The sequence below is a fragment of the Triturus cristatus genome, chromosome 11 (genome assembly GCF_964204655.1).
Source record: "Triturus cristatus chromosome 11, aTriCri1.1, whole genome shotgun sequence".
Taxonomy (NCBI): domain Eukaryota; kingdom Metazoa; phylum Chordata; class Amphibia; order Caudata; family Salamandridae; genus Triturus; species Triturus cristatus.
Window position 1 is genome coordinate 305,678,683 of NC_140594.1, and position 25,964 is coordinate 305,704,646.

General features: G+C 44.7%; 1 protein-coding gene across 2 annotated transcripts in view; it reads left to right on the plus strand.

Annotated features, from left to right (window-relative positions):
- LOC146784101 (uncharacterized) overlaps positions 1–25,964 on the plus strand; it is a 403,383-nt gene that overhangs the window by 277,166 nt on the left and 100,253 nt on the right. Inside the window, exons 4-6 of one of the 2 annotated variants that reach the window (XR_014970462.1) lie at positions 3,991–4,305; positions 4,931–5,029; positions 12,253–13,467. The exons of the other annotated variant lie outside the window; for it this stretch is intronic. The gene's annotated coding sequence lies outside the window, so the exon portion shown is untranslated. Of the gene's footprint in view, positions 1–3,990; positions 4,306–4,930; positions 5,030–12,252; positions 13,468–25,964 lie in introns of those variants that run through there. 2 annotated transcript variants of the gene reach the window in all.

Sequence of the window (25,964 nt, forward strand, 5' to 3'; positions counted from 1 at the left end):
GGTAGGTTTCCCTAGCTGACCACCGAGCACGGGTCTAAAAACGCAGGCGACCCCCCCTTGCAAAACCAGGCCGTTTCTCGAAAGGCAATGTTGATGTCGCCTAAATACGTTTTGGGCCCTTCCCTATCGCACGTACTTGGGCCTCCTACATGAGTGATGCACCATTTTTATCGTGAGACCCGGGGTAATGTTGGGTGGTAGGAAATTTGTCAGCCTGGTGATGCCACAACTTTTCCACCCAAAAATGAGAGGAAAAGTGGTTTTTTTTCGGCTAAATTTGAGGTTTGCAGGGGATTGTGGGTAAGACACCTTTGGGGGAACCATGCAAGCCATACCTCCCTAGCGTCCCCAAGGTGTCTAGTTTTGAAAAATGTATAGATTTGCTAGGTTTCCCTAGGTGACGGCAGAGCTAGGGTTAAAAATCTACAGCTAGGCAATTTGCAAAAAAAGGGTCATTTTTCACTGTGAAAATGTGGTGTGTCCACATTGCGTTTTGGGCCGTTTCCTGTCACGGGCACTAGGCCTACCCACACAAGTGAGGTACCATTTTTCTTGGAAGACTTTGGGAAATGCAGGGTGGGTGGAATTTTGTGGATCCACGCAGATTCCAGAACTTTCCACCACAGAAATGTGAGGAAAATGTGTTTTTTTTACAATTGTTTAGGTTTCCAAGGGATTCTGGGTAACAGAACCTGGTGAGAGCCAGGCAAGTCACCCCATCCTAGATTCCCCTAGGTGTCTAGTTTAAAAAAATATATAGGTTTGCTAGGTTTTCCTAGTTGCCGGCAGAGCTAGGGTTAAAAAACTACAGCAAGGCACTTTGCAAAAAAAGGGTCATTTTTCACTCTGAATATGTGGTGTGTCCACTTTGCGTTTTGGGCCATTTCCTGGCACAGGCACTAGGCCTACCCACACAAGTAAGGTACCATTTTTCTCGGAAGACTTTGGGGAACGCGGGTTGGGTAGAATGTTGTGGATCCACGCAGATTCCAGAACTTTCCACCACAGAAATGTGAGGAAAATTTGTTTTTTTGGACAATGTTTTAGGTTTGCAAGGGATTCTGGGTAACAGAACCTGGTGAGAGCCAGTCAAGTCACCCCATCCTGGATTCCTCTGGGTGTCTAGTTTTCAAAAATATATAGGTTTGCTAGGTTTTCCTAGGTGCCGGCAGAGCTTGGGTTAAAAAACTACAGCTAGGCACTTTGCAAAAAAAGGGTAATTTTTCACTGTGAAAATGATGTGGTCCCACGTTGCGTTTTGGTCTGTTTCCTGTCACGGGCACTAGGCCTACCCACACAATTGAGGTACCATTTTTCTCGGGAGACTTAGTGTAACACAGAATTGTAGAGCAACTGTTATTACCTATTGACTTTTGATGCATTTCTGCCTTCCAAATGAAAGACAATGTGTAAAAAAGAAGTCAATTTGAAAAATTACCCATAAATCTCATGCTAGTATGGGTACTCCCAATTGTGGAAATGTGCAAATATCAACTGTTTCTAAACTCTATATTTTGTTGCCATTTCAGAAATACATAGGTGTCTATCATACCAATTTTTCCATGTATACATGTTCCCAAAATAATTGCTATATACCCGGTACACATTAATAAACCATTGCAAGACGGTGCTCAGTTATTGGCTCTGGATTCGTCGGGTTCTTGGTGAACCTTCAAGTCCTATATATCCCCACAACCAGAAAGGTCCAGCAAATATAACGGTATATTGTTTTCATACAGTTGTCATAATTCGAAGAAGTTACAGGTAAAAATGTTGACACATATGGCTGTTTTTTTCAACTAATTTTCAATTTGTCCTATATTTAACTGTTAGTTTCTATGAAGAAACCTGGAAGGATCTACACAAATGACCCCTTGCTGAATTCAGAATTTTGTCTACTTTTTAAAAATGTATAGCTCTCCAGGATCCATTATTGCTTTCATTCCCATTTCTACCATTAACTGGAAGGAGGTTGAAAGCATAAAAAATAGCAAAAATAGGCTATGTCCCAGAAAAATGCCAAAACTGTGTAAATAATTTTGGTTTTCTGACATAGTCTGCTTGTCCCTGAAAGCTGGGAAGATGGTGATTTCAGCACCACAACCCCTTCTTTGATAACATTTGCAGGGAAAAAAACAGACGCTTTCATCTGGAGCCCTTTTTTCCCATGTCCACCCCCCCTAAAAAGATGTAGCTGTATTTTGGCTAATTTCTGGGTCCCCTCCAGGAGAATCCACAAACCCTGGGTACCTTTAGAATCCCCATGATGTTGGAAAAAAAGAACTCAAATTTGGTGTGGATCCCTTATGTGGTCAAAACGTTACATGGGCCTAAGCGCAAACTACCCTAAATAGCCAAAAAAAGGCTTAGCAAGTGGGGGGGGGGGGGGGAAGGCCTAGCAGCAAAGGGGTTAAGTATTGAGAAGAATATTCCAATGGAACCCAATAGCTTGGTGAAAACCCATAGTCCAGGTCCTCTTAACAAGTAGACTGGAAATTGCAGGTAATTTAAAATGTGGCAGCCAACCTTCTCTGTAATGTGGATAGATTTGGCTTAGCTTCAGCCTGTTTAACCTCTCTGCATTGACTGCCTATGTGCAAGACGGCCAATTTTAGACTTTTATGCTATGCTCACAAAACTGTACATAACGTGGGCCTGGGGACTCTACAAGCCAGAATGGAATTTTATAAATTTACTTGTGAACTGACATCCTGTAGTTTGGCTTTGGCCAAAACTATACGAATAAGGAAGATCAGATCAGGAGGCCATTCCTTCTCTTATTTGGCTGCGGATCAAAAGAACTCTTTACCCTTCGACATTCGTTAGATTGATAATCATACTAGGTTTAGGAAATATTTGAAAACTTGACTCTTTCCTGGTTAATGGCAGGACGTTTCAGTCTTCATTTAATGAAACTCTCTCAGTGGATGGGTTGGGCATCTACCTACCACTGTGATATTCCCTAGGAAATAATTGTTGCGCTCTACAAATACGGGGGGAAAAATAGAGAGGGTGCTAGCATCATAAGTAGGTTGTGGGTGCTATTCCCACTACTTTCTGGTGCTCAAGAAGGATGGAGGCCTTCTTACTATCCTAGACCTGTGCCCGCTCAATCTTTTCTTGAAAAAGGAGAAATCAAAAATACTCACGCTCGCACATGTCCTGCCTGCCCCTGGACCTGGGAGACGGGAGGGTAGCATTGGACTTACAGAACACATACTTTCACATCCCCATTCTGCCTGCCCACATATGTTGCTACTGTTCACTGTAGGTCATGAGCACTTTCAGTTTATCTTTCTCCCCTTTGTCCTTACCAACACCCGTCCGGTGTTCCCCAAGGTGAAGGCAGTGGTTGCAGCTCATCTGTGGAGATTTGGGGTGCCAGTCTTCTCCTATCTTGATGACTGGCTGTTGAAAGTGGGCTCATCCCAGGCAGTCGTTGCTCATCCCAGGCAGTTGTATCCCAACTCCAGACTTCAGCAGACCTCCTGCACTCTCTGCGGTTCACTATCAACTAGGGGTGGGCAGAGTTCGAGGAGTCCTACTATGTGGAATTCCATGGAGTTTGAAAAAACGTTCTACTTTAGGGCGGAGTTTGCCAGTGCACCTATTCTCGTTGCATTGAGAATGCGGAGTGTGTCCGTGCACTTCAGAATCGCGTGTGAACGGCACTATACCGTTCTCAAGTGTGTTCTCGTGTAAAATAAATCATGTGCGAACAGCACCACGTAGTGGTAGCGGCCATCTTGGTTTTTTGCTCTCTGCTATGGTGCTGGGCCTAAATTTGACATGTCCCTAATCTTTGTAATCCTCCTCATTTATTACTTTTCTACACCATATTTTTATTTTTTATAATAGTGTGTGTCTTTGTCTATTTTACGTTTTTGTGTGCGTTTTTGTGACTTTTTGACTTTATTTCCCCTTCTTTCCTCATTTCTCTCTTCTTTACTTTCCCTTCCTTTTCCTTCTTATTATTTCTACCCCACCCAGCGCCATGGCAGAGTGATGACATCCTTGTGGGCAGGGCCACCGCCCAGGTGTGCAGCCCTGGGTGATCTTTGGAGAGGAGGAGGTGGCAGCCCTAGTTTGTTTGTGCAGTGCCACCTCTACGCTATGCTGGCAGCAGGCCTGGCAGTGGCTACCTCCTGCAGGAGCGTCGGCGGCACTGGAGGGTGGTACACTGGCGTGTGTGGCGCACCAGCCATATTTGGTGCATCACCCAGCAGCTGACGCGCTGCTGGGCAGACATTCTGGACCATCAACAGAACCTGCTCGACCTGCTAGACGTTGAGATTCTGGGGATCGGTGAGTATTAATTATTTGTTGTGCTGGTGTTCTACAATGCTAACATTTTGTTTCAGAATAGCCTGCTGCTCATACTCGGAGATAAGTTATATTTAGTTTTCGCTGGTATATTATTGTGTGATCCAGTTTCTAGTTTCTGCTAGGCAGGTGCTCAGCGCCACCTAATCACATTCATCAGGCGCTCGCTTTGGCTGATTAATTAAGAATCCATTGCAGACTGTTCTCCTGCCACTATAGTGAATCAGTGAGTTGCGCGTTCTCTCTGTGACTTTCTGTAGCTCGTACAGTTCCCGGTTATTTAAAAGAATTCCCAGTGATGTGAGGTATACATCTATACATTGCAAAAAAGGAAGACTGAGTTGGTCCATCAAAGGTTTTGAGAAATGGGAATAGAATCAAAAATAGATCATTCTCTGCAATACATTAGTTCCAAATGTAGTTTTTGTTAGGGAAATTTGGAATGTGGATTTAACGACAGTCGATAGACTTGAGTCGAAACTAGTACTACTATAGGTGATCTTTTTTGAAAATTATGTGACTACATTTGCTTTTCATAAAACATTTTGTGGAGATAATTAACTGAATCACTACTATTTTTATTTAGTTTCTTAATTTCTTTCATCAGCACCGAAGGGCAAGAAGAGGGACGTTTCTGAGGATCTGGGAGAAGCTGGTCAGCCGGCGCCGAACACCAGCGCAGATGGCGAGCGCTCTGCTGATCCCAGTAAGTCCTTTTATGATTGTTGTGGACTTCTTAGGGTAGAATTGAGGTATTGGAATGTTGGTGCTGTGTATCATGAAGGCTCAGATAGCAAGCCCAAGAAAGCTAATATTTTAAATAAAAGTCACCATGAATGTTTGTTGAGAAAGCTTTCCTTTTTCTACTTATGCATTGCTCTAACACAGTTCCATTCACAAGAGAGTGGCCATAGTTATCATGAACCACCTCCACCCTCTCCAATGTAGTGTGCTGCAGACTCCAATGACAGTGCAGCAAGGCTGGAAAAAACGTATGAGGCCCCACTCGCATTGCGTTTGCCAACCAACACCATATGTCATTCATTGACCATTATTCCATGTCTGGCTTATCTAATTGTGTGAACCAACTGATCAAATGCCCAGAGTGATATTTGGAAGATACTGATGTGCTGCTTCTAACTGAGCTGTAGTGCTGCATTGCAGTTGTATTTGGGGCTGTGTATCTGATATCTAAATTATGTTTAAAGGTATAGATGGGTGAAGGGATGGTTTGAAGAAATGGTTGCTATTGAATGGCTATATAATGCTTTGGAAATGTTGGTGAAAGACTGGATGGGAGAAAGTAACACTTAAACACAGTGGCTATGGGTAAATTAGAATGAAAGGATGAATGGATATTTGAATTGTTTGGATGAATAAGCAAGGAACGCTTCTCATAAGGAGCATGCTGCTCACCTACTTTGCTTATTTGATTTATGTAGGGTTATCAATATCATTCAAAGCAATGGTTCTAAGTGGGGGTTATCTATTTTTATTCTTTGCTCTACTCCCTTGACTCGCTGTATTTAAGTGAGCCAGATCTATCCTACCCATCATTCGGTGAGCAGTCTAAATATCGAGTTTTAAATGTCGACCTACAAGTATATCGAGTTGTAAATATCGTAGGTAAAGAATATCGAAGTCAAGAATATCGATGGACAGAATATCGACCCCAAGGTAAGTATTATCGAAGTTAATAATATCGAAGTCATTAATATAGATGTAAGTAATATCGTAATCAAAAATTTCGATGTCAAGAATATCGATATTTTATTAGTGTAATGTATTTTAATATGTATTTTATTTGTATGTGAAAGATTATTGTAATGTATTTTAATACATTTAAAAATAAATGTTTAGAGATTAATAGTATTTAAAATATAATTTAGCGTTTTAGTATCAGAGCGGGTTGTGGGTTTATAGGGGAATAGGGTGGGAAGTAATTTAATTATAATTAATTAATTAATATGTATTGTTTAATTGGTATTTATGATTAATTAATTGTTAATTAATTACTAATTGTTAATTAAATATATTAATTGATTAATTAATTGTTAAATAATTATTAATTGTAAATTAATTGTATTAATTGGTTAATTATATAAGTTATAATTAGTTTAATATTAATATTTCTTTATTGGTATTGTTAATTAATTAATTGTTAATTACTAATTAATTGGTGATTTAATTTTATTAAGTGATTAATTGTTGCTTAAATTAATTATGTGAATTTTAATGTGTAGTGGGTTGTGGGTTTATAGGGGAATAGGGTGGGATGTAATTAAATTCAAATAATTACTGATAATTTTTAATTATTTGTAATTAATAATAATTATTTGTTAATTAATTATTAATTGGTAATTAATTTTTATTAGTACGTTAAATATAGTAAATATAAATAATTTATTATTTCATGTTCTTTGTTGTTATTGCTAATTAATGTATTGTTAAATAATAATTAATTTGTGAATAATTGTAATTTGGTAGTTAATATGTATAAATTTGTAAATAATAAGTATATTAATTATAAAGAATGTATTATTAATTGTAAATAATAGATAAACTGATATTTAAATGTATTGTGTATTTTGTATGTGTAGTGTGTTGTGTGTTAAAGGGGGAATAGTGTGGGATGTAATTTAAAGTTATTTATATAAATATTTATTTTAAATATTTGGTATTTAATAATACATATTTTGTAAATTAATTATTAATATGCTATTTTTTTATAACTAATTATTTAATTGGTTATTATGTTTATAGAATCCCTATGCTATCCAGTGCTTTCCCAACTGTTTTACTATCTGGAGTTGGAATAGTAATTTTTAACCCTACGCTATCCAGCGCTTTCCCTAGTGTTTCACTTACTGGAGTGGGAATAGTAATTTGTACCCCTACGCTATCCAGCGTTTTCACTACTGTTGCACTCTCTGGAGTGGGAATAGTAATGTTTACTCCTACGCTATCCAACGCTTTCCCTTCTGTTGGACTCACTGGAGTGGGAATAGTAATTTTTACCCTTACGCTATCCAACGCTTTCCCTACTATTGCACTTTCTGGAGTTGGAATAGTAATTTTTACCCCTACGCTATCCAACGCTTTCCCTACTGTTGCACTCTTTGGAGTTGGAATAGTAATTTTTACCCCTACGCTATCCAGCGCTTTCCCTACTGTTGCACTCTCTGGAGTTGGAATAGTAATTTTTAACCCTACGCTATCCAGCGCTTTCCCTAGTGTTTCACTTACTGGAGTGGGAATAGTAATTTGTACCCCTACGCTATCCAGCGTTTTCACTACTGTTGCACTCTCTGGAGTGGGAATAGTAATTTTTACTACTACGCTATCCAACGCTTTCCCTTCTGTTGGACTCACTGGAGTGGGAATAGTAATTTTTACCCTTACGCTATCCAACGCTTTCCCTACTATTGCACTCTCTGGAGTTGGAATAGTAGTTTTTACCCCTACGCTATCCAACGCTTTCCCTACTGTTGCACTCTTTGGAGTTGGAATAGTAATTTTTACCCCTACGCTATCCAGCGCTTTCCCTACTGTTTCACTTACTGGAGTGGGAATAGTAATTTGTACCCCTATGCTATCCAATGCTTTCCCTACTGTTGCACTCTTTGGAGTTGGAGTAGTAATTTTTACCCCTACGCTATCCAGCGTTTTCACTACTGTTGCACTCTCTGGAGTGGGAATAGTAATTTTTACTCCTACGCTATCCAACGCTTTCCCTTGTGTTGGACTCACTGGAGTGGGAATAGTAATTTTTACCCTTACGCTATCCAACGCTTTCCCTACTATTGCACTCTCTGGAGTTGGAATAGTAATTTTTACCCCTGCGCTATCCAACGCTTTCCCTACTGTTGCACTCTTTGGAGTTGGAATAGTAATTTTTACCCCTACGCTATCCAGCGCTTTCCCTACTGTTTCACTTACTGGAGTGGGAATAGTAATTTGTACCCCTATGCTATCCAATGCTTTACCTACTGTTGCACTCTCTGGAGTTGGAATAGTAATTTTTACCCCTACGCTATCCAGCGCTTTTCCTACTGTTCCACTCTCTGGAGTTGGAATAGTAATTTTTACCCCTACGCTATCCAGCGCTTTCCCTACTGTTGCACTCTTTGGAGTTGGAATAGTAATTTTTACCCCTACGCTATCCAGCGCTTTCCCTACTGTTGCACTCTTTGGAGTCGGAATAGTAATTTTTACCCCTACGCTATCCAACGTTTTCCCTACTGTTGCACTCTCTGGAGTGGGAATAGTAATTTTTACCTTTACGCTATCCAACGCTTTCCCTACTATTGCACTCTCTGGAGTTGGAATAGTAATTTTAACCCTACGCTATCCAACGCTTTCCCTACTGTTGCACTCTTTGGAGTTGGAATAGTAATTTTTACCCCTACGGTATCCAACATTTTCCTAATTGTTGTTTTTGTTGGAGTTGGACTAGTAGTTTTATTGTGTCTGATATTTCATATGTTTTGTGTTTTTTTTGCTATTGTAATATATCATTAATAATAAAAATTAATCACATTAAAAATATTGATTATTATTTGCTATATGTAATTATTAAATATTTATTAATGTTATTATTTTATGTGTATAGATGTATTGGTAATTTTTAAAAACATTTAATAATTTATACGTTACTGAAATTATTAGTAAAATTAATTATTCAGTAAGTATATATATTATATATTATATGTACATGTTTAATTAAAGTTTTATTAAATTATATATATTAATTATACATGTTATTTATTATACAATATATTTAATTATGTTTATTTAATTTCTAAGTATAATTTGGTTTATTTTACATATATTTTTAAAGTAAAAGAAAAACGATATTTTTAATAACGATATTTTTGACATCGATATTTAATTTTCGATATTTTTGTACTTACCATGTTGTAGATAGGATGTCGATATTCTTGTCATCGATATTTTTGTTGCGATATATTTGTAGGTCGATATTCTGTCTGTCGAAATTATGTCATACAACCCCATCATTCATCATCCCACCTATGGCATTTTTGTCAACTATGTCTGCAGTGCAGTGTGGGTCAATCAATTTGTGACTGCAGTGTTGACAGTGTAATGTGTGTCTGCTTCAGTTAATGTGCCCTTTACAATGTTTTCAATGCATTTGAAACTGAATACACAAGGGTGCCGATTACGATCCGGTAAAAAATTTCCCCGTGCGACTCGTATCCGGTCTTTTTACCGTACGAATCGTACAAGTGCCGTACGAACTGGCAATCACGATTCGCATGGTAAAAAGTCCATACGAACCGCATTGGGAATCATTCCCCACACGTCCTCGGGTCGGAAAATGTGTCCGACACGTCCTCGTACGATTTACCGTACAAATGTGAAAGGTGAAGTCCGACCGAGGAATCACGATCCATCCCGTGCGTCCGAGGTTACAACCGGATGGAAAAAACACCGTCCGCACCGAACTCCCATAGCAACCATGGAGACGTGCCCGCATACGCGCCGACCCCCCCCAGCCCCCGTACGTACGCGCCGACCCCCCCCAGCCCCCGTACGTACGCGCCGACCCCCCCAGCCCCCATACGTATGCGCCGACTCCCCCCCAGCCCCCGTACATACGCGCCGACCCCCCCAGCCCCCGTACGTATGCGCCGACCCCCCCCAGCCCCCGTACGTATGCGCCGACCCCCCCCCCAGCCCCCGTACGTACGCACCGACCCCCCCAGCCCCCGTACGTACGCGCCGAACCCCCCTGTATGTACACCCGTGTACGCGTCGAACCCCCCCGTGTACGTTCGAGTCGTACCCCCACCCGTGTATGTACGGTGCGTACCCCCCGTGTACGTTCGAGTCGAACCCCCCCCGTGTACGTTCGAGTCGAACCCCCCCGTGTACGTTCGAGTCGTACCCCCACCCGTGTATGTACGGTGCGTACCCCCAGCACCATACATACACGGGTGTGGGTACGACTCGAACGTACACGGGGGGGTTCGACTCACATGTACACAGGGGGGTACGACTCGAACGTACACGGGGGGGTTCGACTCGAACGTACACAGGGGGGTTCGACTCGAACGTACACGGGGGGGTTCGACTCGAATGTACACGGGGGGTTCGACTCGAACGTACACGGGGGTACGCACCGTACATACATGGGTGGGGGTACGACTCGAACGTACACGGGGGGGTTCGACACGTACACGGGTGTACATACAGGGGGGTTCGGCGCGTACGTACGGGGGCTGGGGGGGGGTCGGCGCGTACGTACGGGGGCTGGGGGGGGTCAGCGCGTACATACGGGGGCTGGGGGGGGTCGGCGCGTACGTACGGGGGCTGGGGGGGGTCGGCGCGTACGTACGGGGGCTGGGGGGAGTCAGCGCGTACGTACGGGGGCTGGGGGGGTACGGTGCGTACCGGGCCACCTACTCTGGTCGATTCGCGCCGTACTTCGCTTTTCCGGCACTTTTTGGGTGCCGTGAAAATATTGCCGTCCGGACTGCTGTCGGTTCGAATCGTAATTCCTGGGTCGTGAAACGCTGCCTGAAAGCGTACCGACGTCACGTCGCAGCATTCCCGGATCACATTCGTATGTATATTTTCGTCGGTCGGTGTTTTTTACGATTCGTACGGAAATGGTGTTTCCGTGCGAATCGTAATTCCATGTTTGTAAAGTTTTACGACCGGGTACGAGTCGGACGGGGAAAACTCTCCGACCGATGGTTCGTACCCGGTTTTTACCGGATCGTAATCGGCACCAAGGTGTGTTGTCCCTTCACCGACTCAGTCACCTCTTAGTGCTTCACTCCTTTATTTTTTTACCTAAGTTCTTCCATCTAGCCTACGAAATTGGAAAATCTATTCTTGGCACGTGCCACATTTAATGCGATACCCATGTGAAGTGATTCCAGAATACATTTCATGGTTTCCCATAACAGATTTAATTTAAACTTGTTCAGATTTTTCCCTTTTGAATTGTACTGTGACTGAATAAGCCAAAGATGCTGAATGGATGATCAGTGTAGTGGCCACCCTCTATTATATATTTTTTTAAAGCTCTACCCTACCTATCTAATACCTTTACCCTACCCCCTGCAGCAGAGAAGATCAAGTTTCCTTTCCTTGTTTATTGCCCAGCAAATGGATTTGTTGGAAATATGTTATCGTAGACGTGGCCACAGAGTAAAGTAGGAGTAAATGCATGATTTGATGTCAAGTTTGGCATATGGGATATACAGTGACAAATGTGCCAAATAAAATCTATATGGCCCGTTCCTTTACCTATAGTGCAGTCCATTAGATTCATTTTCCTCAACATCTACTTACGGTAGACAGGATAATATATAAATATCCTCTTTTCATACATGATGTGTGTGACTGACGTAGTATTTTATTTATTATTCATATGCCTCTTGAAGACAAGGTAGAAAAAGAAATGCATTTGACGAAGAGCAAGGCCATTGGAATTAAAAGTAGATAATTGTCAACTACAGCTACAGCTCGCAATAATCATGGCTTCATTATTTTAGCATCACACACACATGTTGTACTCCATATAGTGCATAATGACATACTCTTCAATGAGAAGTCAATTATTTTCCAACTAAAAGTGGCTAACTCTGTTCATAGTTACTTGAAAAGCCTTTAGAAGAAAAAAATAATCGAATCACAGTTTTTTAATCCTGTGATGTTATTCTATGCCTTTTAATGCTTTTCTGCCACACAGTCAGTGCTTTTTTATGTTTGGCAACATGTGTCGGTAAAACATAAAATTGGCATTGTGACTCTCCGAATCATAATCACATCAAATAAATTCCAATGGCTGTAGGGGACCAGAAATATACTGCTACTGCGCCACCCAGTAATTTAAAACAATTGTTTGCACAGAATATTATTTACAATTTGTCTTTTTTGTTTCTCTCCCTATAGCTGCTCTTGCTGGTCCACATGGACCACCCAATAGGTAGGAGATAGCGGCCTGTTTGAGGCGGCAGAGGCTGGAGCATTTCCAGCTTGAATACCAGCGGCTGGTGGTCCTGGAACAGGAGGAGGAGGAAATGAATGCACAACAGCCGGGCCCCCTCAGCCTCGTGACCATCCCATCGCCAGCACTGCCACCAGCCTACTGCTGCCACCTCCCACCACACTGGCAACAGGCCATTGCTGCGTCACATACTGCTTTGATTGGACACCATTGAGGGCCGGCTCACCATGATGGAGCAGAGCCTGGACTAGCTCCGGACCGACATCCATAATGCCCTCTTCTAGATCTTTTCTAAAAAATGTTGTTTTGGTGGGAGGGATGTGTTGCTTGTTGGGGCTGGGTGGAGGCGCTGGGAAGGGAGTTGGGACTGGAGAGACTTTTCTTGAACATTTTAAGTTGTGGGGCTTGGGTCAGTTTTATTTGGGGAGAGGGATCTGCATGTTGTTTGGGTAGAGAGGGTGGGTTTCTTTGTAAATAAATAAAGGGGAAAACTTTTTTTTATCTAAATTATGCCTGAAGTAGTTTATTTTGCTTTTACTTTGCACTGCTGCCTTCAAGTAGTTTTACGCAGCCTGTTTATGTGTTTGTAACTTAAGAGAGAGCGTAGCACTTAGTTATAAAGTCTAGGCTTAGACTGCTCTAACTATCTTAACCATTATGGGGAATGCTGCCTTGATGACCTATATTGTGTACAACTAGTTAGATGAAAAACAGTAGTAGTTAATTTATTTCTTACGAAGTTAAATTTCATCCATACTAGTTGTCTTACCTGAATATACTGCAGCAATAACAGGGGAGGCATCACAACTTCACAAGTGAGGTCCCACCTCCAGTTCCACCCAGGTGAGCTCCAACTGTAGAATTGATCTGAATGATTGATTGATTATCAATCATAGGGAACTAAATGGACGTAGAAAGACTTAATAAGTGGGTTATATATTTATCAATGATTTATAAACAATTCTTAGTACTATGTGATGATACAATGAGAATGCCTGATTGTGCTAAAATGCAAAAAATAGCAATACTAGTAAGATTTTGCTAATGTGGAGCTGGCAGTATTATTTGTGAAACCCTCAAGTTATAAAAATGGACTCAAAGTCTGGAGTGGACAAGCTTAGGATAAGCGTTTATGGTTAGGCAACACAAAGCCTGAACGATGATGCTGTTAACTGATGTTCTTAATTTTATATCTAAAATAAATATGGATAATTTTTTAATGCTAATTTGTAATGTGCTCATGTGGGCTACTGCTTAGAAGTTTAGACAGTAAGTTGGTGTTGCTTTTACCACATCCTCCCCACCAAGTGTGTGAGCCATTGATTGTGTAATTTAAGCCACACCTCAATAAATCACACAGCTTGGGGGGAAGAGGTTTGGGGTTTGAATGGATGGGTAATGTGATTTGGGGAAAGGTTTGACAAGGACAAACACTACAAAGACAAGGACAATATTTATCTGGCCAATAAGGAGCAGCACATCATTTGCCATCAATCTGTTGTTAGAAGGAAGCAAAGGAATGAGTATGACAGAGTATAGATAAATGCATTCAAACAGTTCTTCTGCCCCCGAGTATCAAGGCTCACTTGATGTTTCCACGGAACGAGAGGCAGGAGAGAGATGAACAGGTCCCAACTTCCCACTACCACTAGCCCGCACCACAGGGTCAAAGCAGAGCCAGTGAGCAGGGGGAAGAGGGAAAACAAGGGACGAAGAAACTGTAGAGGTTCCCTCGGCACGACCTGGGCAGCAAGGCTTCTGGAAAGGATCCCTCGGCATGACCAGGGCAGCAAAAATACGTCACTGGAGATGTTGGTGATCCTGTGAAATAAAGTATGTCAATGATCTACTCTGAGCTCTATGGTAATTCTAACATTCCCACATATAGTCATTAAAGATATATCCTGAATGTCTACCTGTTTAGTTCCCCTCTTCCGCTTGTTTCCAACAATAAAAACCAGGAATTCACAGGTAACACAGCAGGGGTAGTGTGTCAAAAAGTAATATCCCAAAATAATACAGACTGACTCTGGAGAGTCAGTCTTAGTATAGTCTTAGTAAGGAATTCAAAAATGTGCAAAAAAGGTGTGGGCTTACTTCTACCTCATCTCCTTAATTACATAGGAGTTCATGAGGTAGGCTGCTCTGGAGAGGAACTACCAGTTTAGAAATGAGCATGGGAGAACTCCTTACATCAGGAGTTAATTGTTGCCGAAAGCGCAGCTTCTCTCCTATGGAAAGAACCAGATGTAGTGCGCCTCCTTACAGCCGGAGAACGCACTTCTGACCACCAAGAATAATGCCAATCGAATTATTGCCCCTTCAAGGAAATGCGGATGCTCAGTATCACCAAGAGCAATTTATATGCTAGCTACTCTTACACACAGACGTCTGCCAAACACACAAGCGCTAGCGCATTACCGCCATGTCAGTTTTCTGTTGTTCGTGAGGAAATGACAAGGCCCACGAACAATGAGAAGTGGTTGCAGAGGGCGGAGTGGTGGAGTACCCCCTACAAGGAACTGTGATGCCACGATATGTGGTTGATGAAGGCGCGGAGGGGCAGAGCATGTCTTGCGGAATCTAGGCGTCTGAGGGTGCGGCTGCGGCTGCTGTGACCCCGAAGTGAAGGGGTGCGTGTCCGGACGGTTAGAAAATGCTCTAGAAGGCTGGAACACGAAGCGCTCCTCCCATCCGGAAGAAGGTATTTATGGTCTCTGCCCCTACCTCTGACTGCGGCTGGGATGGAGCGAGTCTGACACCGAGACCCAGTTTAACATATATCTAAATGTTCTGTCTTCTGGTTGGGGAGTGAACCCACCCACCCACTTCTCTTAGTTAATATGATTGTTAAAAGAAAAATTATACTGTATTGCAAAATCGGGTGGTGCATCTGCTTTCTCCTCAGGAATGTCCCCTCTTTGGGGCCAGTCTTCTCTGGTCGAGTAGGTAAGCAGGTGTTTTTGTGAGCTCAGCTCGCTTTTGACTTTCGTCAATGAAGGAGACTAGAAGAAGGCCTGTGGATTGCAAAAGAGAAACTGTATTTTAGAGCCAAGGAGAAGGACAGAAGAAAGGTAAGCTTCATGAGGGATGTATCAAGAAGACTCAGAGGCCTGGCGCCAACGAAGATGGCCGCTTGACGAGAGAGCACCGCCGGGGCTGAGACCTAAAACCCCCTAAAATCGGCTTATAATCCAGCAGGAGTGAACCCAACACGATCCTAACGTTAGCAAAAGAAGCCGGACCGGATCGCTGCAAAATCCAGTCTCTGGAATGACGTCTTGAGACCGTCCCGCAACTCGGAGGCGCTACCGCGACCGCTGCGTGGGACCGCGCACAGCCTGGAGGTAAAACCCACTGCCCCCCTTGAATCCTCTCTCCCCGCCTCCCTCTGCAGCACCCGGCAACCAGCCGCCTTCTGCGTGGGGTGCCCGCCAGGACATGCTACGGTGGGGAATGGGAGCACGAGAACTCGGACTTCCAGGAGGCCGCTCTCGCCATTGTAGGCATTGGATGGGAGGGGTCGATCGTGGCCCGTGCCATACAACGAACCCTGCGCTGCCCAGCCGAACAAGGTGAGCGCGACCAGAGCAGAATACCTCTATCCGGACCCCTCCGCTCACGGCCACGTATACATTTAGTTTCAGGAGTGTAGCGGGGCACAACTAAGCGCCTGAACAGAGACGTGCGAAGGCTGCAGAGATTGGAAGTGGGAGGCTCCCTTCTCCTCTTACTGCGGAGGCAGTCGGCCCAGAAACGAGGGTTGGAACACAGTTAGACTCGCCTTGGGACGGGTGTGTACCACCCACACTTGGGACAGACATGCGCTGGAGCGGCAGCGATTGAGGGTGAGAGGTCTTTATCTCCCTTATAAGCGGGGGCAGCCAACCCGTGAACCACATACCGGACACGAATAAAATTGCACTGGGACCTAAGTGTGCCGCTTGTGCTGACGACGGCCAGGCCCTACTGGGCACCCTGGGTTGATTTGCCAGTGTGGAGGCGGAGGAAAAGGCCAAACACGTGGTTAGTGGGTGGCGGTGACAATTACCACCCGAGAAAGCAGCGTTGATACCCCTGTGGGCCTGCGGGGAAGGCTACATCCCTCACCACACATACACACACGCTGTGCACACCGTGGACGACTGTCAACGGGGGCCAGAACTTCACGACCAGTAATTGCTTCCCAGACTTGACCAGACTAAGGCTTTTGGAGAGAAGACACCGCATCACAGTTGAGTCACACCGGGTATTCGAAAGAAGAGACACTATACCTCCACTGAGTGGACCAGCAGCGTGCGCCTACAAAATGAAGCCCAAGGGCAGCGCAGCAGTGCAAACTAATAAACTCGACAAATATGCGGTCCCGAAGCCGGCCCCCCAAGACGAGGGAGCTCAGGGTAGGCAGACTGAAGCCACCGAGCCATCCGTCACATCCATAATGGGGCCATCCAGGAACTGGGGGCCACTCTCGAAACCAAAATCGATAAAGTATCCATCGAAATGAACTTGCTAAGAGCCGATCTGAACAAAACTGCGGACAGAGCTAGGGTTAACGAAACAAACGTTCTGGAGCTCCAAACCTCCACGAAAAAGCTTGAGGAGCGGGCCCAACAACTAGTTCACTAACACCGTCAAATGGCTCTGAAACTCGAGGATCAGGAAGGGAGAGCCTGCCGAAACAACATCAGAGTGGTCGGAGTCCTGGAGGGCTCAGAAGGGTCGAGTATGGACCTCTTCCTCGAGGATTTAATCCTCAACCACCTCAAACTGTAACGGCTCTCATCCCTATTCACAATCGAGAGGGAGCACCGGGCACCAATCCCCAGACCCAAACCGGGGGCGGCCCCCAGAACTATAATCACAAAAATTCTCAATTATAGAGACCGTGACGCAATCCTGCAGGCAGCTCGAACACAGGGAGACCTACAATATGAAAACTCGACGGTCCGATTCTTCCCCGATTTTACGCTCAAAGTCCAACAAGAAAGGCGCTCCTTCGACGGGGTCAAGGCGGCACTTCAACAAAGAGGAATCAAATACATGATGTTTTTCCCCGCGAAGCTCAAAATCATAGTAGATGGCAAATCGCTTTTCTTCATTAATCCACCGGAGGTGCAGGACTGGTTGGATAGGGCGGCCACGCAGAGAACAACAGCTACTGCAGGAGGCAACTGGAGATAAACCCATGCCCATTTGCCGGGCTCGGCGGATGGCAGATCAGACACAGACAAACGGCGTCAGCGTTCCTGGAGATCGAGGTCCAGCAGCCCGGGGACACTAGTCGTCCAAAGAGACTAAGCGAACCTGAGTTTGTGGTGTTGTACTCATGGATTTACCTCGACAAACTGTAATTTATTAACCTTTTCTATGAGAAGACGGGCGGGGGGGTATGTCACGAGGCGTCTGCCCTGTAGGCCTTTGGGGTCCTAAACCTGATACCTCTCTTCAAGGGTGGGGGTAGGCCTATGGCCAAAGAGACTAAACAAGCCTGAGTTTGTGGGGTTGGACTCGTGGATCTGCCTCAACACACTGTAGGGTAGAAAATGTTCCAAAGAGAAAGCGGGTGGGGGATATATCACAAGGCGTTGGTCTTGTAAGACTTTGGGGTCCTCAACCTGACAAATTTCTGGAAGGGTGGAGGTGGGCCTCTGGCGGTCGAAGTTGGTGCTAGCCCAAATTCCCACGTAACTGTTGACTAGTTTCCGTGGCGATAGGCACTCTACTAGTTGGGGATGTGGGTAGTTTTAAACCTACGTGGCAGGGTAGCGGGGGGGTTGGTGTCGGGGAGGTTTTATTATCAGTCTTATTGTAAATGTTTCTCATGGAAGTTTGGGGGGTGGAAGTTGGGGAGGTGTTTATTGGTCATGCGGGAAACAACCTTTTGTGGTTTGGCGGTGTTACATGATTCACAGATTGGGCAGAACTGTTCTTTGTCAAAATGAGTATGAAGTGGGACAAGAGTCTAAAACTCCTGAGTTGGAACGTCAATAGGCTGGGGGACAAGGTGAAAAGAAGCATTGTTTTCCAACATATAAAATGCCACTCCCCAGATGTCGCCCTACTCCAAGAGACAAACCTAATCGGTATCAACTGTAAGGCACTAAACAGATGGGGATACACAATGTTGGCACACGCTGGCTTCACATCTGGGTCCCGAGGGGTGGGCATCCTACTCAGATGTACCTTCCCGCTCAGCATCAAACACACCTGGACTGACCCACTGGGGCGCTTCGTGGTGGTCTCGGGACAATGGGAACGGCACACCCTTACACCGCTAGTGGTGTATATTCTACCAGGTCTCCAAACCCAATCCTATAAGGATCTTGGGACGTTCCTACTCTCCCTTCCTGGGGACTTCAACGCAGTTGTATCGGGCATGCTCGACCGGCATCCACCTCGATACATCAGCACTGGGCATAATTGGCTCTCCAATTTTATTGAGGCTTTCGGCCTCACAGACCTTTGGAGAATGCACCATCATGACCTCCAACAATACACATTCTTCTCGGCTTTGCACCATACCTTCTCTAGAATAGACTATATCCTCATGCCTATACAACAAAACACAATCACACAAGACATCAAACACTTGGCAAGAGGCATATCTGATCACTCCCCTCTGTGGGTCCACCTAACCATTGGTGAAAAAAGGGTAGGCTGTGTGGCACCCATCAACCCGTGGTATCTCCACAACCCAGAAATTAAAGCTACGCTCACCCAAACCCTCGACCAATATTTCCAAGAAAATGAAGGCACGGTTGACTCCCCTACCACCTTATGGGAGGCGTTTAAAACGGTAATTAGGGGGCACACCCTCTCGGTCATAGCTGGTTTGCGTAAAGAAAAAGGTAAACAGATGACTACTATCGAACACGATCTCCTCCGTCTCGAGGAGGTAGCAAAAGACGGTGAAGATCAGGCTGCTCTTCACAAAATGCAACTTAAGGTGGCTGAATACAAAGCACTAGCAACGGACGCTGCTAAAACCCTCGCGAGAGATAGGGATGGACGCTTATACAATCAGGGAGATAAAGTGAGCAAGATGATAGCCTGGCTGGACAAAAAGGGCGAAAAGACTAGTACCAGGGCTCAAGAGTAGTTCTGGTAATATGTTGACGGAACCTCAAGACATAGTACATGAGTTCGCTGCACACTTCAAACGAGTGTATCGGAGGGGTTCTGAACTACTGGAGGAGGACTCCTCCGCACTACTTCCAGACGTCCAATTGCCTATCCTCGCTGACCCCGATCGAGAGGCATGAGAGAGCGCACTTACCAACGACGAGCTGGCTACGACGATCAGGGATCTCCGGCCGGGAAAAGCCCTGGGCCCAACCGGCCTACCCATTGAGCTGTACAAGCTCAAACCTGATAAACTGGCCCCTTATTTAAAGAATATGTATGAAGATAGTAAAGAGCTGGGTGAACTCCCACGAGACCAACGCATCGCCACACTGGTGGCTATTCCTAAGGCAGGGAAACCTAAAGATGAATGTACACCATATAGATCCATCTCCCTATTAATGCAGATCCCAAAATACTTGCAAAGCTACTGGTGAACCGACTCAGGCAAGAAATAGACAAACTAGTCCATCCCGACCAATCGGGCTTTATGTCACACCGAAACACTGCACTTAACTTGCGACGACTTCATGGAGTATTGGGGCACCATGCCACTATCCAAGAAGATGCAATAGTGGTTTAGTTAGATGCAACGATGGCATTCGATATGCTCGAATGGGCATATCTGATGGCGGTCCTTAAAAAGTTGCGCTTCGGCCCCAGTTTTATTGGATGGGTGCTGCTCCTCTACACGGAACCACTGGCCCAAGTGGTAGTAATCAACACAAAATCTCTGAAGTATTCGCTCTCGGCAGGAGGACGTGGCAGGGATGCCCCATCTTGCCCCTGCTCTTCGCCCTGTCCCTTGAGCCGCTTGCGGCATGGATACGGAGGGATACTTCCATCAGGGGACTTAAATGGGCCGAAGGGTGGGAAGATCGAATCTCACTATAAGCAAACGACATCGTCCTATATCTTGCCCCCCCTCGGAAGTCAATAAAGGTGATCCTAGACTTTTTCACAAGCTTCGGGAGAAACTCTGGTTATAGGATTAATTGGAGCAAATCGTTTATATACGTCTTGCACGGTGACCCCCCTAGTGCCGAAAGACTGCCCGGTTCAGGCAGTAACGGATGGATTCAAATACCTAGGTATTTTCATCACAGCAGATGCTAAAACCCGCTATGAACGGAATCTCCTACCACCCCTGCAGAGGTTCAAGCAAGACACCTCAACCCGGAAGATACAGCCACTATCTCTATTAGGGCGGGCAGCTCTCCTTAAAATGATGGCATTGCCACGTTTCCTATATGCCCTCCAGAACTTCCCAGACTCAGTCCCACCCGGGTTTTTTAAAGACATCGAAACCACCCAAAGAGACCTACTATGGGACGGTAAACCACATATATCACTTCACAAACTAACACTCGGTTGGTATGATGGACGTATAGCACTCCCTGACATTAAAACATACTACTGGCCAGCACACTTTTCAGCCATCAACCAATGCACATACCACAGCGGGGATGACCCGGCTTATAGGATGGACAAATGGATACTCCCAGGTGGTGGCTTCACGAGGGCGGTCTATTCCAGACCCAACAAATATCCTCTGATAGGGCCCACACAACATTCAGTCCAACTGTGGCATATGGTAAACCACAGCCTAGGATGGGCCAATAAACTCACACTCGCTACTCCACTCTGGGATTCCGAATGCCTGGGTACACTGGGTCGAACTAAGGGGTTTGATAAATGGGACCTAATAGGGCTCTCCCAAATTGGAGACCTCTGGGGACCAAACGGAGTGATCTCATTTGCTTCACTACAGCAGACATATGAACTAGCCGAATCTGAATATTTTAGATATGCGCAAGTCAGACATTCCCTCCAAGCCAACATTCCGGTGGGGTCCTCCCCCCCAGAGCCTTCTCCTCTAGAAGATAGACTGCTCGACGGATACCTGCCAGATAAAGCTATCTCCCTCACATACAAAAAGCTAATACCCAACACTCCTGATCCCCTAATATCACTGAGGGAGAAATGGGGGTGGGATGGCCTAGAATTCGATGACAAGGAATGGCAGGAAGCACTCTCTTCCCCAAAGGAGGTCACCATCTCAGCAAAACTGAGGCTGATCCCATTAAAGATTTTACATTGAGTGTATCTCTCCGGCCATAGATTAGTACTGATGGCCAGGAGTGAAGATGGTCTGTGTAAAAGGCATTGCGGCCTGAAGGGATCCTTTCTACACATTGTTTGGGAGTGTCCAATAATTTAAAACTATTGGAAAAAGGTTCATGAATGTATGAGCACAGTATGAGGGGGTGGAAATTCGACTTGAAGCTAAAAGATGTCTCTTGAATGTTTGGGAGCCCACAGACTTGAACACAAAGGGCAAAACCTGGGCAGCGCTTGGCCAGGTGGTAGCTAAAAGAATATCGCCCATCTGTGGGTAGCGGTAACACCACCAACACTGAACGCCTGGAAGGAGGACATGGACTGGTGTATGGTACGGGAGAAAACGGTATATGTAGCACGTGGCTGTCCCCGAAAATGGATAGAGCTCTGGACTAAATGGAATGTGTATCGTGGCAATGTTTGTGAGCCCCCAAATGTCCCCTTCCTCGATGAACCACTGACATCTTGATATGTACAGACAGCGACCACTTTGTTCTACCCCACTGTTATAATTTACGAATTAACTGCATGATTGCGGGACTGTGACACGGCTGTTAGTAATGATTTATTGTATGCAATGACCATTCCACTTGAATTGTTCAATAAAAATAATCGTTAAAACAAAAAGAACACTCAGAGGCAGAGAAAAAAATCAAAAGGGGGACTCAGAGTATCATTTTTGCCACAAGTCCAATACACACACACACACACAGAGTAGCATTTTACAAACGTACCTATCTCTATTCCACACAGCTAGGAACTATGCCTCAAACTCTTGGTTTACCTTTGAACTGATGTCAATACTCAGTAACTTCTTGCTTCTAGCTGTTGATGAGGTACTCCTGCATCTCCGGACCTGATTTCGTCCATGATACTCCTCCTGACTCCGAGTAACGCTGTCCCAGACCAGTCTCATCATCGTGAATCACGATAACACGAGCAAGATAACGGTGGAGTGCACTGCTGTTGAAGAACAAGTAGAGAAACAGAAATGCAGTGTTTTGCATAGGTTTTTGTTTGATACGTACAGTCAGTGAGTGTTCTGGTCTCTGAAGAACCAGAAAAAAGGAGAACACCCTGGAATTAAATTTGGCTAAGGGTGAACGGGCTGATCAACTACATAGAAAAAAAATGACCGCCCATCACTCAAGCCCCAAACAATGCAAATCAATAATCATCTCAAGAAATTTCCCATATTAGAGTTCAACAAACCCTCCCTCACTATCTGCCACCACATGAATCATCAATCAACTTAAATCATCACTCATGCAATCAGTCACTCACGGTTGCAATAGTAGAAGTTACCTCATCCAATCCAAGCATGGGTAATTCAGGTAGGTATTCAATCCTCTTTAATGCAGGCAACACATTGAAATTCGGTTTTGGCAGGCAGTCTTGTAGATAATAAATGATTTTATAGGGCAGCCCTTCTACTGCTAAATTATGCAAAAAGGGATAGGCAGTAGGCATGCAAGCGGAGCAGGCATTGTCCCCAATGTAATGAAGGAATTGTGGAGGCCTCTTCACTGCACACTGGTCCAACTGCAATCCAGAAACATATATGTGACTAATAAAAAATGTGGGGCAGCATAAATCTGACACAAAAATAATATTGTTCTTCTTCTAGCTAATTCTGTTTTGTTAATTTGCAAAGAAAGAACTAAGTTCAAAGAGAAAATGTTTTAAAATTCCATGGGGGCATTAGCATACTTAGTCTGGGAAGTAGAGTTCATCCTCAAACTCAGGTGGTTCACCCAGAGGTTGGTCAGCTAAGACATTTGATTCTATTTCGAACCAATCACCCTCCTCCTGTGCTGATATTTCAGGAACGGTGTAATTGTGTGGTATAAAATGTTGGTTAATTTTGTTCATAGTTGATCTCTCCACAGTTTGAGGGGAGAGCCTGGTCTTTCTCACTGTGACAACCGCTCTAGCTGCACTGAACACACGTTCAGCAGGCACATTGGTGACAGGACAAGCCAGATGCTTTATTGCCGGCCTGCTGAGCTCTGGCTATTGGTGCATCTTCCCATACCAATACATCGATGGACTTTGATCCACATAGACCTCTTTTGGATCATCCAGTTACTCCTGGAACATCCCGTGGATGGTCATTGGTGCTGCCACTTGCTCAACCGTTTTTGCCATCGCCTCTGCACCGCACTTGAGCCCTGCCAATTGGAACCAATACAATGTAGAGGTTGGGTCTGGTCCTTCTCGCGCTGTTGTTGCTGGTTTTCTGGTTGATTGTGTTATTGGCTGCTGTGAGACAAGACTGCCCTCTCTGAAAGTTGAAAGTGGCACTGCAGAAATGCAGGGTGGGACTTGAAGGCCATTCTTCTTCCAAGTCTCCGTCTTGCTCTGCATTCCACCTTTTGTATTTTAAATCATCCCCTTCAGAAAAAGGAGTGAATTTGGGCAGAATTTATTTGTACTACAGATCAAGTAATGTGGCACAGATGTACTTGTTGTACTCGATTATGTCATTTTGCAGCTTTATTGTGAGAAGCCAAGCAAAGGACTAAGGACTCAATCAAGGCATGTGCTTCTGTGTTTTCATTCACACCTGCGGGGGCAAACCTTTCAGACGCCTTCTTTGCCTGATCTTGTAGGAGATGCAACCATGGGATAGCTTTGCCCATCGTACAATCCTCCTTGCTAACATCCTGTGTGAAAACCTCAAAAGGGAGTAGCATCTGTGTCAGGCATTTGTCTAGGCTCCATTAGTCTGCATCCATGGTCATAGCTTTCCCAACTGCATCCTCTCCTCTTTGAATGATATAGTCATTGATCTGTTTGTACTGCTCAAAAAGACTTTGCAACATGTAAAAGGTGGAGTTCCAATGTGTTGGCATCTCCTGTATCAGGGCTCTAACTGGTGCTCTATTATCACGCTGAATTATCCACAGCTGCTTCCAGGCTTGAAAAGAATGTCTGAAATTAGTTCAGATTCTTCTGCAGGTGGTCAGTATGTTGCTGGCTATGTCTTCCTTTTTGAGGTAGTTTTGCACCATCAGGTTGATGCAATGGGCCAAACACATGACCCTGAAATAGTCTCCGTCTAACATATCCTTGACTATGTTACTGCCATTGTCCGTGGAAACAAATCCAATTCTAAGACCTCAGGGTCGCATCCATTCTTTGCTGTTAAATTACATCTGTATGTGATTTCCCCATTGCGAACATGGCCGCTGTTGAATGCTGCTGAATGCTCGTAAACCTTTCCGCAGGGCAATGACCTGAAGGTATCTTTGGCATTACCCCTGCAAAAGAGATCAGTGTACAGTGATGGACATGTAATCAGTCGACTCACAACTGGTCCACATGTCTGTCGTCAGACACTGCTGCAAAGCTTGGCCTACCAATTGCAGCACATCATGATGCAGCACTGGAACAGTCACTCTGACAAAATAGGTCCTACTTGGTATCTTCCATTTTGGTCAGATGGCTGCCACAAATTCTAAGAATCCCACTCCTTCCACAAAAGAAAAAGGGAGGAGGTCCAACGCTAACATTTTTCCAGCTTCCCATTGTACAAACTACGTTTGGGTGGTTTGACTCGTAGGGCTTCTCTTGCCTAACATGCCTGTAATCGTAGCCTGGATTTTCTTCTTTTCTTTTCTTGGGGCACTGACACTGGTGTCTTTTGAGAAGTAGATGCTAGTAGTAGACTCAATGTGAATTGTGATGATGGGGCAGTCACTGTATGCTGTTGTGTCGCCATCTCACTCTGAGTCATCTTGTGCCATTGTAAAAGCGTTGAGGTGTATGAATCTGCTGGCACACTGCTGGGGACAGGGCTACTTTGCATGAAGATGTCACCCTCTTCTCCCTCATCATCACCTTTCATCATGATTAGACTTTAAGCTGATGTTCTACGGCTCTCCCGATCACCACAACCACGTTCAGCAATTTGTTTAAGGTGCTCCTCCCACTTGATTTTATGTTGTTTTTTCATGTGGGTCATCTGGCCTCCAGTACCATAATGTGTACCAGGCTTACCTCGACGAACATTTGTGTGCAAATAGTGCATATTGCAATGTGCTTCCCCGCTTTGCTAACTGTAAAAAAGTCCCAAACTGGGGAGGAGTACTTTTTTACTGGGCCACTGCGAATGCCTGAAGAAGAACTGGAGGTAGGTGGGAATGTTGTCGATTGTCTCCCTGCTTCTCCAGAGGCAGTGGATGGTGCAGGTCTCAGCTTTGACTTTGCAAATGTGGGAGCTGGTGGCAGTGCTACCGATACCACATCCCTCAGAGTTGGTTGAATAGCAATGTCAGATTCCACTGTGTCACCTTCCACCATGACTACCTCCTCAGTGTCATCTTCCTCTTCATCCCCTTCCATAAGTCTACGTTTTTCTGGAACTTTTCTTTTCCCTTGCCTCTCCTGTTTTCTCCTGGTCTCCGTC